The 17715-nt window shown below is 37.3% G+C and overlaps 1 protein-coding gene and 1 long non-coding RNA gene across 3 annotated transcripts in view; one reads left to right on the top strand and one right to left on the bottom strand.

Moving 5' to 3' along the window:
- Positions 1-9903: 9903 nt before the first annotated feature.
- LOC125666529 (uncharacterized) lies at positions 9904-11155 on the bottom strand. Its single transcript, XR_007366720.2, has 2 exons — positions 10700-11155; positions 9904-10572 (listed from the first exon to the last, which is right to left on the bottom strand). It is a non-coding gene; the product is annotated as an uncharacterized LOC125666529 (long non-coding RNA).
- Positions 11156-14407: 3252 nt separating this feature from the next.
- The window catches only part of LOC125647846 (tyrosine-protein kinase JAK2-like), a 167343-nt gene continuing 164035 nt past the window's right edge, over positions 14408-17715 (top strand). Inside the window, exon 1 of one of the 2 annotated variants that reach the window (XM_056140923.1) lies at positions 14408-14984. The gene's annotated coding sequence lies outside the window, so the exon portion shown is untranslated. The remainder of the gene's footprint in view (positions 14985-17715) is intronic. The other variant, XR_008796068.1, reaches the window with a different exon arrangement.

Here is a 17715-nt window from a genome sequence, read left to right as displayed (position 1 = left end):
CAGAATTGTAAATTTCCTTACAAAACAATATATCTTTTCTTGTTTGAAAAAAAAAATGCCAAGATGATTGATTGGAATTATTGTTTTATCTCTACAACAAATACAAGGTTAAAAAATGTAGTGCTTAGAAATACAAAAATTTGAAAATACCTGGCATGTATGAAAAACACTTTTTGACAACATCAACAAGAGACTCATGGGCCACATCGCTCACCTGAGTCAACTTGGGCCATATTTAAAGATTTTCTCTATATATTTGTAGGTAAAATTTTGATTCCCTCTTGTAGCCCCTTCCTACTCCCGGGGGCCATGATTTTTACAACCTTGGATCTGCACTATTTCAGACAGCTTTCATGCAAATGTAAACTTCTTTGGCCCAATGGTTCTTGAGAAGATTTTCCCTATATTTGTATGCAAAACGTTGATCCCATAATGTGCCCCCATCCTCTTCCTGGGGCCATGATTTTAACAAACTAGAATATGCATTATGTCAGGAAGCTCTCATGTAAATTTGTACTTTCCTAGCCCAATGGTTTTTGAGAAGAATATTTTTAAAGATCTTCCTATATATTTGTATGTGAAACTTTAACCCCCTATTGTAGCCCAACCCTACCCCTAGGGGCCATGATTTTAATAAACTGGAATATGTACTACATGTATGTCAGGAAGCTTTCATGTAAATTTCAGCTCTTCTAGATCAGTGGTTCTTGAGAAGAAGATCTTTATAGATTTTCCAATATATTTGCATGTAAAAGTTTGATCCCCTATCGTGACCCCATCCTACCCCCGGGGGCTATGATTTTAACAAACTTGATCTGCACTATGTCAGGAATCTTTCATGTAAATATCAGCTTTTCTGGTCCAGTGGTTCTTGAGAAGAAGATTTTTAAAGATTTTCCCTATATATTAGTGTGTAAAACTTTGATCCGCTATTTTGGCCCCATTCTACCCCCAGGGGTCATGATTTTACCAACATTGAATATGTACTATATCAGAAAGCTTTCATGTAAATTTCAACTCTTCTGGATCAGTGGTTCTTGGTTTTTAAATGATCCCACCCTATTTTTATTATTATCTCCTCTTTGAAAGGACATGGTCCTTCATTTGAATTAACTTGAAATCCCTTCACCCAAGAAATCTTTGTGTCAAGTTTGGTTGAAATTGGCTCAGTGGTTCTGATGAAGAAGTCGAAAATGTAAAAAGTTTACAGACAGACGACAGACAATAGGCGATCAGAACAGCTATGGGGAGCTAAAAAAAATCATTTAAGCAATGTTTTTTTTCTCTACTATTGAAGCTATTTTTATTTATTTATTCAGTATTGTTATAATTTTTTTCTTCTTTTACAATTATATTAGAAATGTTAGCACTTACCAACAAAAGTATGAGCGTGAGTATGAAAGTGTATGAAAGTTGTTAGAAAAAAATTACATCTGTTCTTCTGTCTTAGGTCAATATTTGTGAAGAAAAAAATAATAATTATTAAAAAAGATTTTAAACACTATATGCAACTGTAAATTACAAAGAAATACACCAGGACAAGTACAAAATGTCATACATTTTATTTCTCTTCTACATCCTTATCTTCTTATGAAAATGTAATGTAACGCGTTCATTTGGGGAAAAAAATGGCATGCAGTTGAGTTCGATTTAGATATAAAAAGGAAAATTGGAATAACGCACGCACGAACGCACCCCCCAACCCCCAACCCCCCACACACCCCCCACCCAAACACACACACCACACACCACACACCCCACCCAAACACACACACACACACGATCAGAAACATGTATACAAAGGGATGCCATTCATTCATTCATTCAATATTTTATTCCTCTTTGCAGAGAGTATATCAGAAATATATATATATTACATTAAGGATGAATCATAGAACATATGTACAAATATGAAAATGTGAGAAGTGAGAACAAAAAAAACAAAAAAAAAAAACAAAAAAACAAAAACAAAAAAAAAAAACCAACAACAACAAACTACCATTACATATTTACATGTAAATGAATAAAAAAGAAAGGAAATGTGATATAAAAGGAACTTATTGTATACTAACTTTTAGTTGAAATTCATATGCACCTTTTGTATATAGCAAAAACTTTAATTAAATAATTCCCACATAGAAGTAGTAACTTTTTTTCCTTCTGTTCTGACAGTGGATAAATTGGGGCTTTACCTAACATATATGTATATAAATCTTCTTCATCAAGGGCACAGAACTCTGCACAGACACACAGATCAAGGTTTATAATATCGTCCCAAAATTGTTCTCTGTTTGAGGAAAAGTTGGGACAACTGCAGGCAATGTGTTTAAACATATCATTATATTCGGAGTTACAAAGTTGGCATGTATATATGTTTCTCATGGGAGGTATTGTCCAGAGTTTAACTAAGGTTTTAATGATTTTGGTTTCTTGTGTCGACCATATGATTTTCCAAATTCTTGGCAACCCCTTTCCATCATGTAACTGTATAAATCGCGTAAAGTCTGAGTCAAGATATGTTCGTTTATTCCATTCACAATCTTCGTAAAGAGAAATAGAGGATTTTACAGTTTTTTTCCAGGTATATTTGTTTGGGAAGGCACCAGATTCCAAGTAAGATGCTAGATATTGCGTCAAGGAGTACTTATCCAGAATGACTAGAATGTCTTTAATGAATCCGTGCGTGGTTTCCCATGGGTTACACAAAAATGTAAAGAGTCTGAAGAGAAATATTTGTTTCGCCAGCACATTATGAGAGAAATTGCACAGTTTTCCTAAAAACAATAGTTTCCTTTTATCAATTTCAGATATAATAGGTCTGAGACCTAATAAGCTTTCACACATATCGGACCGCGTTGATAGATTCAAGCTTTGAATATCTTTAACGATAAAATGTTGAAGTCGACGCAACATCTGAAGATCCTGGGTTTTAAGATCATTCCAAATTTCACATCCATATAATGTAGAAGGTATGACTACCTTTTTATAAAGATTCACAAGAGTAACTGGATTGGAATTTTCTGAAGATAAGTGTTTTATGGAGTAAAAAGATCGTCTGCCTTTGTCACATGCCTCCTTTGTCCTGGTTAGAGATTTGAAATGAGAGTTTTGAATGATCCCAAGATGATTGTAGTCACTCTTTACAGGAATGATTTCATCACCCACTAACCATTGATTTGAGACGACATTGTGTGATTTACCGAATACTATAATACATGATTTTTTAGCGTTGAAAGAGAATCTCCATCTACAAGAATAATTGTATGCTGCATCCAACATATTCTGGAGTGAGTGCGGAGTTGACGATAAACAGGCAATATCATCTGCGAGAGTAGGGGTCGATGACTCTATATTATGAATTCCGAAGTTTTTATTGATGTGACCAAGTTCGTTAAGTAAGTCATTGATATAAACTGTGTATAAAAATCCAGATAAGACACCGCCTTGCCGTATTCCTTGTTCAACCGGAAACCAGTCTGATTGTTGGTAATTTACAATTACAGCACTTTTGGTATCGATGTGGCAGTCGTCTATCAATGTCCATAATTTTCCCTTGATACCTATTTCGTTAACTTTACAAAGCAATCCTTTTCTCCATACTGTATCAAAGGCTTTTCGGCTGTCTAGGAAACATGAATATACACGTGATCCGTTTTCAATGTGATGTAAGATTGTTTCTTGAAGGTTAAATGCAGCTGTGATAGAACTTAAACCTTTATGAAAACCTTGTTGTTGAGGACTCGGGTATTTCTCTTTGAATGTTACATTCATAATCCTTGTGTAGATGATTTTTTCAAAAACTTTGAATATAGTAGACAATAATGAAATGGGTCGGTAGCTGTCAGGAGAAGTTTTTTGTTTGTTTCCACCCTTGAAAATTGGTACTATAAAACCTTGTTTCCATCCAGAGGGGATTTTACCTAGTTTTATTATGCTGTTGAATAATACACATAAATATTTTGATAATACACTTTTTCCATGAATCAAATGTTCCGATTGAATTTTGTCGGGCCCAGGGGCTTTTTTTGATTTTAATAGTGTTATAGAATCAACTATTTCCTTTTCTGTAACATATCCACCTGGAAGATCGGCAGAATTTTCAGTTTCTTGTATTTTGATACGATTGTATTGTCGAATGGTATTGTTGTAAAATTGATTGTCATACATTTCATTTTGTCCGGGCTCGTACACAGTTGAGAAGTATTCAGCAAAAACTGAGGCGACACTTTCAGGTGTATTTCCTACTCTTTCGGCAAACTGTATTTCTGGATATAACTTTGTTTGGCGTGGTTTTTGTCGACGAATTAATTTCCAAAACAATCGAATGTCGATTCCTGCAGCGTTGTCGATATCTTCGTACGTTTTTCGAATAAAGTCCTGGGAGGCGCTTTCTTGACATCGTCGGAAATGGCGTTTTGCATGTTTATACTCAGCATACGATATGTGCTGCATACCCCGAGGTCTTCCTTCTTTTACCCATTTGACTCTAAGTTCCATTTCGTTCTTATGAGCTTCATTTATTGAGGTATTCCAATAAGGTTTGGTATGAGGATTATATGAACACATGGGAATAGTTAGTTTGGCACTTTTTATCACAGCGTTAACAATTTCTGTTGAATATGTATTTATATCATTTACAGACGACATGTTGTTCTCATCGAGCAGTATATGGTTTAAGTCTTTTTTCAGCTGATTACAGTACTTGATCTTTGTATCTGTGCATATTCTGTGCCACGCAGGCCATTTAGATGTGTTTGGTAATAATGTGTGTGGGTTTTCCAAAACTTCAACCTTAACTATTATAGGTAAGTGGTCTGAGGTGCTAGATATTATACCTTCTTCTATAATTGCATAATCTAAAATACGATTTTGTAGGGATTCACTAACAAATATATAATCTAACATGGTTTTACAGGGTACAAATGTATAAACATCTTGACATTGGTTTTTCTTACTACTAGTAACATCACAATACATGTTGTTTTTCTTGACAAAATCTGTAAGTTCAGCTGATTTATAAATATTTGTTCTGTCAGCATCTTTTTGTAGTATGCTTCCATTCATGTCACCAGCAAAAATTACATGACCATGATTTGAGTAATTAGTGAATAATCCGTTAAGTATATTCAACACTTCTCTATATTGATCAACATTGTTTTCAGAAGGTAAATACACACCAAAAACATAATGGAACATGATTTGGAGTTTTTAAACAGATACCAACAACTCTGTTGGAGTTAGTGTAAACTGAAGATGTGTAAAATTCTAAGGAATTTTTGTATAATATTGCTACACCTCCTTTACCTATTTCATCATTTTTGTCCGATTTTTCAAATTTTGCTGCACTTATATAATTCTTATCAATACAACCAAAGAATTTAGAACATGATTCGGGTAACTTGTGTTCTGAGATTACAGCAATATCACAGTCAGATAAACGTAAAAGATTTGTCAAACATACACTAGAGGACATAATTCCTCTGACATTCCAATTCAAAATTGTAAGTAACATATATACATGTACTATAGTGATACACAACATTATGTATTGTCTAAGATTGTTCATTGTGAAGAGTATCTTTATAATCGTTTTGGCGACTTCGTTGTCTCTCATGTGCATTGATCCATGGACGGCATTTGACTCCGTGAGGCCAGAATGAACGCGCACATAATGTTTTACGATTTTCTTCGGGAACGTGGATTTTCGCAGACAAACAGTCCTGATTATATTTGGACTGGAATAAGGATAGATACGTCACACGGATATTACTGTCTCGTACATAGTTAATAATGCCATCCCGAGTAGTGTCACAGTCTATGCCCGTGAGGTAAAATTGAGCGTTTCTCCGTCTATGATGCGTTATTCCGAGAAATACGTCTCGTTTTTGATTTGGATCATGGGCTTGATTTAGACCAGATTGTTTTGCTACAAACGAGTCGGGCTTCCGGGAAATATGCACAGGGATGGGAATATTGTTTTTTGAGTGGCTACTGTCTGTCAGTGCTGGACAGGAACTACTAGTATCACTTAATTTTACACTTGACTGATGTTTTGGTGCATTATGATTTTCATCAGTAACTTCTTTCTGTACTTTGCATTTATCTGGACATTCTTGTGTGTTTCGCGTGGAATTCTCTGTTGTACCGTTATTTGGTGCCGAGCCTTGTGAATGATCACTGGACCGCGAAGTGCTTTCACTGATCCGAGACTGACTATCTGGGGCCCTCGGTGGGGTAACGACAGCAGCATATGACTTTGACATCTTTATATCAGACAATTGTTTCTGTAGACTTTGACAAAGTTTGGACAATCTAGATAATTCATTGCTGATTTTTTGAGATTTGGCTTGTTCCCCAACCCCCCACACCCCCCCCCACCCAAACACACACACCACACACCACACACCCCACCCAAACACACACACACACACGATCAGAAACATGTATACAAAGGGATGCCATTGAGTATCACATCCTTATCTTTTTTTATGGAAAAGTAGATTAAAGCTATTGGGGGAAAATGTCGGGACCGGGACCGGCTTTTTAGCATTGTTTTTTTTTTTATTGGTCCCACCGTTCCCGAAGTTTTCACATCCTATTTTACGAAAGAAAATAGTATGATGAATCAACTATTACAATGCAGGCATGAGATGTTATATCTAAATTAACGAAAAATGGGGTTCAAATATTCTGATACATGTATATTATGTTTTTATCGAATAAAAAAATCTGGGACCGGGACTGAAGACTGGGTTTTAGTCAGTATCATTATATGTCCATTGATAGGTTGTACTGGCAAACTATTATATTGTTATAACGACCATAGAATTTGCAAGACTGTTAAAACAGAATGTGTTTAACAATGTTATTCTTTGAATAACTGATCTCAGATCATTAGATATGAATATTTCCTTTTTCAACTCTTTGATGTCAAAACGACTAGCCATTAATTAATCGTGAGGAACGGTGGTGCAAAGTGTAAAAAAAAAAAAAAAAAGTCTTACGTCGTGATCTTGCTGATGAAAAGGTTAAGATAACGAACAGCGATCAATCTCATAACTCCCATAAGGAATACAAAATAGATAGTTGGGCAAACACGGACCCCTGGACATACCAGAGGTGGGATCAGGTGCCTAGGAGGAGTAAATATCCCCTATAGACCGGTCAAATCTGCTATGAGATCTATATCTTGATCGGGTAAACGGAGTTATCCGCAGTTAAAATCAGTGTGCCAAGAACAGCCTAACAATGGATATGAAACACGTCAGACAGCATCTGACTCAATGATAGGTTGTATTGGCAAAGTAGGTCGTGATAACGACCATAGAATTTTGTGAAATGTTGACTTTAAACTGACTGTTGAAACCCCTGTAACATCAACTTGTTTGTCAGTAGCCCACCTCTATCTAAATTTGATGCTCTTGCGTAACGAATCGGTTGAGACATATGCAGGTGATAATGGAATATTGCCACATACATACATGTATGGGAAGTTGATGAAGGAGAAGCTGAGGTCACCCCGTTTGTCATAAAGTTGAATTGTTAGTTTGCCGTCAACATCTATGTCCAATAGAATATCTAAGTACAAAGCAGATGTGGAAGACTATGTGGTGATTTTTATTTTGAATTCACTGGGGTACATCGAGTTGTCATATGAATGAAAATGATCAATGTTCATAGATTAAAAAAAAAAAAAAAAAAAAAAAAAACACCCGTCGTCGGTATGTCTAAATGTCAGTCAAAAGCCACAGCTAGAGATTTTTTTCTCATGTAGAAGCATTCTGCCTCGTATGAATATAAAAACAGGGGTCAACTAATAAAGGAGTACAATTCGAACCCATGGGAATTCCAACACTGTTGGAAGACCTGATCTCCAAAAACGACGAAGATATTGTCAATGGGCAACTCATATTGATCAACTTCAGAGTACTTGACGTGGAATCAGAGTGGTGTTTAACAAAGTATTTTTTTTAATAACTAGTCACAAGATATATTATATCCTTTAATTTTTGTTGAAAAAGCAAATGCACATGTATAATGTCAAAAAGTCTAGTCATTAATTGATCGTGACGATGGTCGTGTAAAGTGTTGAAGTCATACGTTTTGATCTTCACGGTTCTCGATAAAAAGGTGAAGATAACAAACAGCGATCTATTTCTTAACTCCCATATGAAATAACTATTAGAGAATTGGGCAATCACGGACCCCTGGAAACGCCAGAGGTCTAGGAGGAGCAAGCATCCCCCTGTCGACCGATCACACCCGCTGTGCGTCCTATAAAATTATGTGATTTCAATTTTGGGTTGTTGGTTAATCTCGGCTGATATTCGGTTTGGCTGAATATTTGGACTAGATTAGGTTGTTGTTATGAAGATATTTTTTTTTCTAAAATTTTGACCTTCATGTACAAGATGGAGTGATCTGGGGAATTGAAATGTTGATAAAAAAAAAAAAGGTTGATTATCAATTAGAACCCTGTATTCCGCTATTCTTTTATTTAGTAACCACTTATGTTCCCCTCTACCCGTGGGGATCTGGGTTAGAATAGGTCCTCAGTACCCCTTGCTTGTCGTAAGAGGCGACTAAATGGGGCGGTCCTTCGGATGAGACTGGAAAATCCAAAGTCACGCACGGGGTCGCAGCAGGTGTGACATGATAAAGCCTTTTGCAACCCCTAACCGGAGGTGGTGAAGTCTCAATGGGATGAGATCTCTCTAAAAATTCTCGAGCGGGACATTAACTAATTATATAAGCAACTTTAGTGAGATTACTGATAGTTAAATCAAGGACGTCGGCAAACGACGATGGTCGCCGCCCAACTAATTTTGCAAGCATAAAATGTATTAAGTACAAAATCAGAACATTTGTTACGGCGATATCTGCTCTTTGGATGGGCGAGTATAACGGCGATCGGTGGTCAATGGAGCGACACAGTGAGGGATGTACAGGGGCGGAAACAGTAATTGCGGTTACGGGGGCGTGCCACTTTATGAGGCAGGGGGTCTGGGTCGAAGTCCTGGTGGGGGCCCAAGGGGCGAAGCCCCCGGAAGCTCCTGGATTTTACATATTTTATAGGGCTTGAAATATGTCTACTATTTAAGTCATTTGTACTATTTTCTATCATTTATTATAAGGTGAAATTAGTAAAATGACGCAAATTTTAAGGATTTTTGGAAAAAAAATAAGTTCTCCTAAGTAATTCAAGGAATCAAAAGATTTTGTCATTTATTTCTCCGGGAATGGAAGAGATCATTGCTTCTTTTATCGTTTAGTACATTTTCCTAAACAAGATACCACAATTTACCTTAAAGAAAATTTTAGGGGGCTGCGCCCCCCCCCCCCCCTTAATCCGCCGCTGATGTACATGTACAGTACATATAAATTCCCCGGAAAAGGCCAAGTGATGTTCCGATTACATTGCTGTAAGTGCGGGTTTGCTACTTATTGTTCATTGTCTAATCAATTGGCTGATCGATGTTTGGAATCTTTAATTCACGGTTGTAAGTCATTAAAATCATCGAAAAATATTACAATATATATACTGTACTTTACTTTTGACTGACCAGTGGTCTGAGTTCATAATACTGCGGATCAATGGATTTTACCGAATACTAATTAATTATGCATGTGTTACTAACCCGTGCACTATACAAAGTTAGAAACCCCACCAAAATCCCCACTCTAAACCTTGTACCAATACGGTTATATTGGACAGTTCTTGCTAAAATATCGATTCACTCGATGTAACTTAATTAAATATATTTTTCATTTTTAATACTGGATTCCTGGTAAGATTTACATTGTAATTCATTTGCTTGTTAAATGTTTAAATGTCTTTTAGTTTATGTAATAGAAGTTCTTTTGGATTTTGTGTAGGCAATAGAGAAAATGGTAAATCGTAGAATAAATAAAAAGAAAATTTATTTAGCAATAAGATAAGAAATATAGAGATGTTTGAAAAACAAAGAAATCACACTTTCACATACGCACACCCATACTCTCTCATCGAAATTGGTATAATAAACCTGGCAATATTGATAATCAATATAACGTATAACTGTCAAGACAATTCAATAGTTAATACAACAAATATGTCATTCCAGGCTGAAAATATAACTGGTAATAAATGTATTACATAATGGTTCAAATAGCAGCAAATTCCGCTAACTACAGAAAAAGTTAAACAGTAGTAAATTGGGTTTTGTACAAATTTCTCAAATTCCTTTTTGATAAAATGTTAATTTACTGAAACTCAATATGAAAGTTTGGCTACTCAGCACAATTCAATTTAACGCCGTCACACTTGGCACAACCAGGCCTCCATACAGCGCGAACAGCCCCTCCGCTTCCAGTCCCGGACTCACAGGTCTCTCACTGAACAACGATACTGGGTATAACACCGACTTCAAACCAATGGCAACACTAGGCCCACAAAATAATTGCCGAGTCCACCACGTGGAACACCCATGTACAGTGCGGTCTCAAGTGTTTTGATTCCCACGCCGAGCACCTACTGAAACGCTGAGAGTACTGCCTGATATGGCCCAGATAGCTTCTTAAATCCCCTCTGCACTGAAATAGCAATAACTTAGCCTAAAACCTATACACACAGCGACTTGGTTAACAACAAAATTGAAAACACAATACACGAGAAAATTAGCCCGAAACCTCGCAATTATTTCACACAAAAATACCTTACCGGCTGGAGAAAACCTATGCCCACACAGTAAAATATTTGTCTCTCTGGCTACCCATTACCCAGACTAACTTCTGGAATTCGCCAAGAAAAGAGCCCTGCTGGACAGCATGAAAACGTGGCCGCACGCTTGACAAACAGCCACTACTCTGACTGACCAAACCAGTATGCTAAAAATAGCCTTATCGACCAACACTCACACTACGGAAACACCTTACAAGCATAAACAACTATTTACAGACAACACCACAAAAACTAACTTAAAATGAAAATTAACTTAATCACAGTTTACGTCTTGTGTTTTATGTATGTCTATTGTCTTGTGTGCATGTTTGTGAGTATGTTTTCATATGTTTTCTAGGTTTTTTCCCCCTTCTATTGAAATAAAATAATTGTCTGAGACCGACCCAGTTTTGTGTTGTTTGCAACAAAACAGCGACTCCGCGACATATAGTAAAAGTAAAATACTGAAAATTAGGTGAAATCACTCTCTAAAACAACTTGCTGAGACTTTTTTTTTTTTGGTCACACACCTGCATTTCAAAATGGAGGGATTAACAAGTATCAATTAACTTGTTCATTTCAATTTTTCTGAGCGTTGAACGGCAAGAAGAGTTCAGAAATGCGTTCTTTTAAACCCTTAGTACATGTTCCACAGCTCGAACAATTTTTTTTGCCTGTACCAAATAACTTGGTGCATCCCAGGTCCAAGCTTCATGGTTGGATAACCATGCCATTGTATTTCTAATTATTGTATTTCTAATTATTAGACCAATAATTACCAATGATTGGTAACACTCAAGGAAGGGCGTCGCGCTTTCTGAATACGGTGTGTCAATTACCAGACTTGAATATTAAAACAAAAACACAAAGATTTGGGTGACTTGGGCGACCAACAGAAACTCTCTCTCTCTCTCTCTCTCTCTCTCTCTCTCTCTCTCTCTGAGTTATCTGTTATGCCCTATCACTAACACTTTATGAAAATAGTATAGGATGTGTACTCACCATCTTCAGTAACAAAGCAATACATCAAGCAATCTATCATTTGAAACAAAAGACACAGGGACAGTTTTATATCACTCTATCAGCATATCTGATCCGTTTTTGTTGGTCACCCAAATAGTCTGTTTTCAAGATTTTCAGAAATGATATCAAGAAAACGCTTGGAAGTATTTTCTATCATGCCCGAAAATGTCCAAAAGAATAGTTTTAGCAAGTTCTTAGTTTAAATCAATTTGAAAAGACATGGCAAACACGCTTGAAACATGGATGAAGATATATTGAATGTGTACGAAAAACCTAATAATACTTGAAAACTATTCACTGTGTACCCTCACCTGGCTGTTGAATACGGGTAAACTCCCCTTGAGGACACAAATTATCAAAACCCAGCCTATACAAAATTGCACCCAAGATAAATGTTGATGATCTTGATTAAAGGATAAAAAATACAAAAGGGTTAAAATAAATTTAATAGAGACCATAAAGAGTTTACCTTTCTCGTATGAAACATGTACTATGTATGTTGTTAAACTTTTCTCACCACTCGATTTGGTCCCTCGCTTCGCTCGGCACCAAATATCTTGGTACTCGAAAAAAGTTTACCAACATATAGGCCTACTTGGTTCAAACCATGCATACACATGGTTACATTATGGCGAGGTAGCAATATAAAAAATATTATATATCATTTTTAGCTCTTCTGAGCCGAAGGCTAATCATATGGCCATATGTCTGGCGTGCGGTGTGCGTCAACTTTTTGGGAAAAGGGCTATATCTCAAGAACCCCTTGGCCAATTTTTGTCAAATTTGTCACAGGATATCCTTGGCCCAAGGGCTTTCATTTGTACTAAAACTAGGGTTGTGACCCTTTAAGAAGGGGAGATAATTAGGAAAATGCAAACAAAAGTAGTGATTGCTAAAAAATCTTCTTCTCAAGAACCACTGGGCAAATTATCACCAAACTTATGCATAAGGATGAGGATAGGTTGTAGATAAAAAAAATTGTTCAAGGCATCATCCTAGGGCAAAGGGTGTGGTCTAAAGGTCACTTAAAAGTTGACCTTAAATTTTGTTTTGTTAAATCTTTGATATTTTGCTTAGTATAAGAACTAGGATCATCAAATTTTGTCAGTTGATGCATCTTAGGACCTAATATCATGTTGTTTCAAAAGTAGGTCATGGTGACTTTTTGAATTTCGCAGGTAATTATTATTAAATGGATTTTGATGCATATCTTGGACACTTTTAAGCCTATGATCATCAAAAGTTGTCAGTTGATGGATCATGGGACCTTAAAGTGCGTCATATAAAAATTATGTCACCATGACCTACTTTCTGAATTTTATGGCTAATCATTTATGAATACATTTTAGGTTGTTATTTCAGATACCGAGAGGTTTAGAATTATCAAACCTTGTAAGTTGATGCGTCTAGAGGCCTCGAAACATATTTATAAAAAAAGTAGGTCACAGTGACCTACTTTTTGAATTTTGCGGACATTCAAATTTCACATTTTCAATTTTAGATGCATATTTTGGACACTATGAAAGCTAGGATCATCAAACTTTGTCAGTTGATGCATCTTGAGTCTTCATAGTTTGTTGACCAAAAAGTAGGTCACCATGACCTACTTTTTGAATTTGACGGCTATATTTTAATATTTCAAATACTATTTGATTTACAATTATCAAACTTTGTCAGTTGATGCATGTTGAGTCTTCAGAGTGTGTTGACTAAAAAGTAGGTCACCGTGACCTATTTTTGGATTTTCACGGCTATATTTGAATATTTCAGATACTATTTGACTTACAATCATCAAACTTTGTCAGTTGATGGGTCTTGAGTCTTCAGAGTGTGTCGACCAAAAAGTAGTGACCTACTTTTGGAATTTGACGTTTATATCTGAATATTTCAGATACTATTTGACTCAATTATCAAACTTTGTCAGCTGATGCATCTTGAATCTTTGGAGTGTGTCGACCAAAAAGTAGGTCACTTGGCCTTCTTTTGGAATTTGACGGCTATATTTGAATACTATTTGACTTGTCAGTTGATACATCTTGAGTCTTCAGTGTGTCGACCAAAAGTAGGTCACCGTGACCTACTTTTGGACGGTTACATTTAAATTTTCCGGTACTATTTGACTTAACATCATCAAACTTTGTTAATTGATGAATCTTGGTTAGTGAGAATTTTTGCCTGTTCTACAATGTATCAGAAAAGCGATTCTAGGCCCATGGACCTCTTGTTTCTCTCGTTATTTTCAGATGTGCATAGAATTAAAATATATATATATATATCTGCTCGGTCATATGGAGTGTAGCGGTCGGCCGGGTTCGATCACAGGTGGCCAGTTAGCTCAGTTGGTAGAGCACCTGACTAGAGATTCAGGGGGCCCGGGTTCGAATCCCGGTCTGGTCCGTTGCATTTTCTCCCTTCCCGTTACAGATTTGGTGCCGTTGACCACCCCTGGACTTGGAGGTGAAAGTCCTCCCAGGGGCTAATAAGAACTTGGGTTGTGTCTTCAGGGGCGAAGACAATTTAAGGAGGGAGGAATGTAGCGGTCGGCCGGGTTCGATCACAGGTGGCCAGTTAGCTCAGTTGGTAGAGCACCTGACTAGAGATTCAGGGGGCCCGGGTTCGAATCCCTGTCTGGTCCGTTGCATTTTCTCCCTTCCCGTTACAGGAGGAAGCGACCCTCGCAAGCTCGGTCTCCTTTAAATACCGCTCAACGACCTTGGGAAAACTTTGACGTTCTAAGGCCCTTTGTCAAACAAATTCAACCTGTCTCATGGAATCAGAGTTTACATGTCAATGACAAGTTGAATGTACTGTGTAATGAATAGAAGTAAATTAATATGGCAGGGACACAGTAAATAGATCGATGTTTTAAATAATCGTCTTCCTGTAATTTGTAAGCAAGCTGATATGATTTATACCAAAGGGCCCAAACGGGAATAACTGAACATTGTGATTCAAATACAAGACTAAGTTTGACGAAAGAGTCGAGAGCCTGTGGGCAGGGACAATGGATGGATTATATCGGGATCGACATACACAAAAAAATAAACCTCCACTTTCAGTTTATATTACTTTGCATGGGTATTTATTTCCTGGATTTTTTTTGGTGATTACTCATTATTGTGAAACACTAGTAATACAAGATATGATATGTCGTATGTAGTTATGTTACAGGTTACAACAGATTCATGTGAAGAAAACGGGATTTCTGACAGACATTTGTAACAGATGGTCATTGCTATTCATTGCCATTGGTATTCAAACAGTAAGTAAGACTACAATGCTGTTTGTTTCTGTTTTGCGTCTGGTCAGAATTGAAAAAAATAATCGTATCAGCTATCAAAGAAAAAAAAATCCAACAAACAAAGAAATGAAATCAAAGATAATAAACACAGGGTTTGATCAGTTGATCGGGCTACTTCAAATGATTTATACTAGACGTAGACCTGACCTTGCACCCACTAGACCTGACCTTACATCCACTAGACCTGACCAACTTTCCAGAAAAAAACCTTGATAGTTTCTCCATATTTAAATACTTCAAATGACAAATGTTAAATTTAAACTAAAACAGATATTTAATTGTCTCGTCATTCAATTTGATGCTTTTATTTTCAAACACATTTTCTGTTTCTTTAAATTCTAGCCAGCATGGAAATTCTTTAGTCCATTTAGAATCAAATGACCTCAGCCATTTTTTAAAAAGGATTCTGTTTCATAAGTCCTGCTTTGTTTCTTCCCAACCTTTTCCTTTTTTTCCTCTTGGGACATCTTTCCTTGAGGACGAGAGGTCATATTTGAATATAGAGACATTCCCGCACATATGTCAACACCGAGAAATGGCTGTTTACGACGTAATTGATTAATTTGATAAACAATTTCATACATCTAATTCAAATAAGCTGTTTTTTTAAAAACATGAATTCAATATATATTTATCGGAAACATAACTTTACACACATTAACATCAAGTAGATGTCGTAAAACATCACTTCTGACCAAGATATGTCATCACGTGGTTCTTAATTGCTCGCAAACTCTACAGTTATTTTTTTTTTTATTTAAGAATAAAATATCTTATGGTTTAAAGTAATTAAGTTTCTTGTTTATTTTTTCAACATGACCGCTCGGACTAGTAAGTTGGCATTTTAGCTGACCGGACCTATAATTTAGTAGACTTGGTCGGTCTGACATGCCTTAGTGTCAAACCCTGCACAACAAAGCGACAAAAAGTATTATCATATTTATTCAGTTATATACACAGTAACAGGTTCTCCTACGGGAGTCTTGCCTCTGGTCTCTGTGAACTATCGGTGCTGCAACCCGTCCACACTGCTTTAAGTATCGCATCTATCTGTTACATGTAGCCAGGCTGTGCGCAAAACCCGCGCATGGTCTACGTCATCCCGGTGACTGGGTGAGTCATTCCCAGAACAATTCGCCCCCATCTACTACACTACCCCCTGTTTTCTCCAAAATTACGGGGTTCATAGCTTATGCCAGCATGAACGTGGTCCAGGGAATGATGTTTATTTAAGGTGGATGTCTAACACCCTGCCCAGAGGCACTCCCTCCAGGGCGAAAACCAGGTAGACAGGGCTGAAGCCCAACAGAGAAAGACAACTGAGTAATGCCAGTACCTGCCTAGATAAGGTTGGGGAATGGTCTGGGTCATGTTCAGGAAGGTCGGAGGTCCAGGGTGGCACGACATCCTCAACCATTCTGCCGTCAGATACACCCAAAGATGCCAGAGAAATCCTGGCTGCTCAGGGTATTCCACCATGCCGGCCCACCACGTGCCCTGGCCAATGCCCTATAAGTAGTTCCTCTGTCCTTGGGGTGCGGATCTCCCCTTCTACGTCCAGCATAGCCCAAATGGGCATGGGTCCTCCCTGAGCACCATCTGGAAAACCAGTTTCCAGAACCGGGGCTCTCGGTGGCAATGGGGTTGGGGTCCTCGGACGCAGCATTGTGGGCTCTGTCTGCCGGGGTGAAGTGACACATTTAGGTGGAGGTCAGGATCTGGTATCCTGCGATTCTCTCCTCCTTGGACCTGACTGACCTGGTCCCCCATGGCAGTTCCCCTTTCATTTTCAACAGGGCGACTACCGGCTAGCTCAGTCGGTAGAACATCATGGTCATGGGTTCGGGCCCCACGTTGGATGCCAATATCGTATTTATTTAGGTATAAATATACACAGTATATCTGTCAGGTTCTTCTCCTTAAGGAGGCTCACCTCATCTGATCTCTGTCTGCATATCATCTCGGATATCTGTCTGTTGTATCCATATCAGTTTGCATCAGCTGTGCAAGTGACACATGTAGCCAGGCCGTTTGCAAAGCCTACAGACGGCCTACGTCATCTTGGTAGCTGGGCAAGTTGTTCCCAGAACGGCTCACCCCTGTCTACAACAGTATCACAGTCTGTAAGGTTTTATCTAAGTCAAACTGGATTGATTCACAGGAGTTCGAAATTTTATCAATTAAGTCAATAAAATTCACTCGATTGACTTTATTGATAAAACTTCAAACTCCTGTGATTCATTCTAGCCTGGTTTCCAACCCTCTGCATCAGATCAGTTTCATCTGAAGAAAAAAATTGTCACCTAACTCAGCTCTAATGAACTGAAATTAGAATATATTTTCAAACAATGCCCAGATTTCCCAGAAATATTGAATGAGAGCTTGTATCAATCTCTTTTTCGATGGTGAAATCATACTTCATAAGAGGTGTTTTAATGAGCCATTAAATAAAAATTTAGTGTGATGAGCTACCATAACTTACCTGAGGAAAACTGACCTGTTGAAAACCTTGACCTTTAAATAGGGAATCAAAATGTTGCATAGAAATATAGGGAATTTAAGATATCATACAAATTACTAGTAACAGGACCACACTAAATCATATATATATATATATATTCAAATACTCTGAATTGAGATTTTTTTTTCATGGACTCGGGGCATAGGATATGGCTAAAAATCAAGGAACAAA

This window comes from Ostrea edulis, chromosome 6, assembly GCF_947568905.1.
Source record: "Ostrea edulis chromosome 6, xbOstEdul1.1, whole genome shotgun sequence".
In the NCBI taxonomy this organism is placed as follows: Eukaryota; Metazoa; Mollusca; class Bivalvia; order Ostreida; family Ostreidae; genus Ostrea; species Ostrea edulis.
This window is presented reverse-complemented; position numbering and strand designations above follow the sequence as displayed.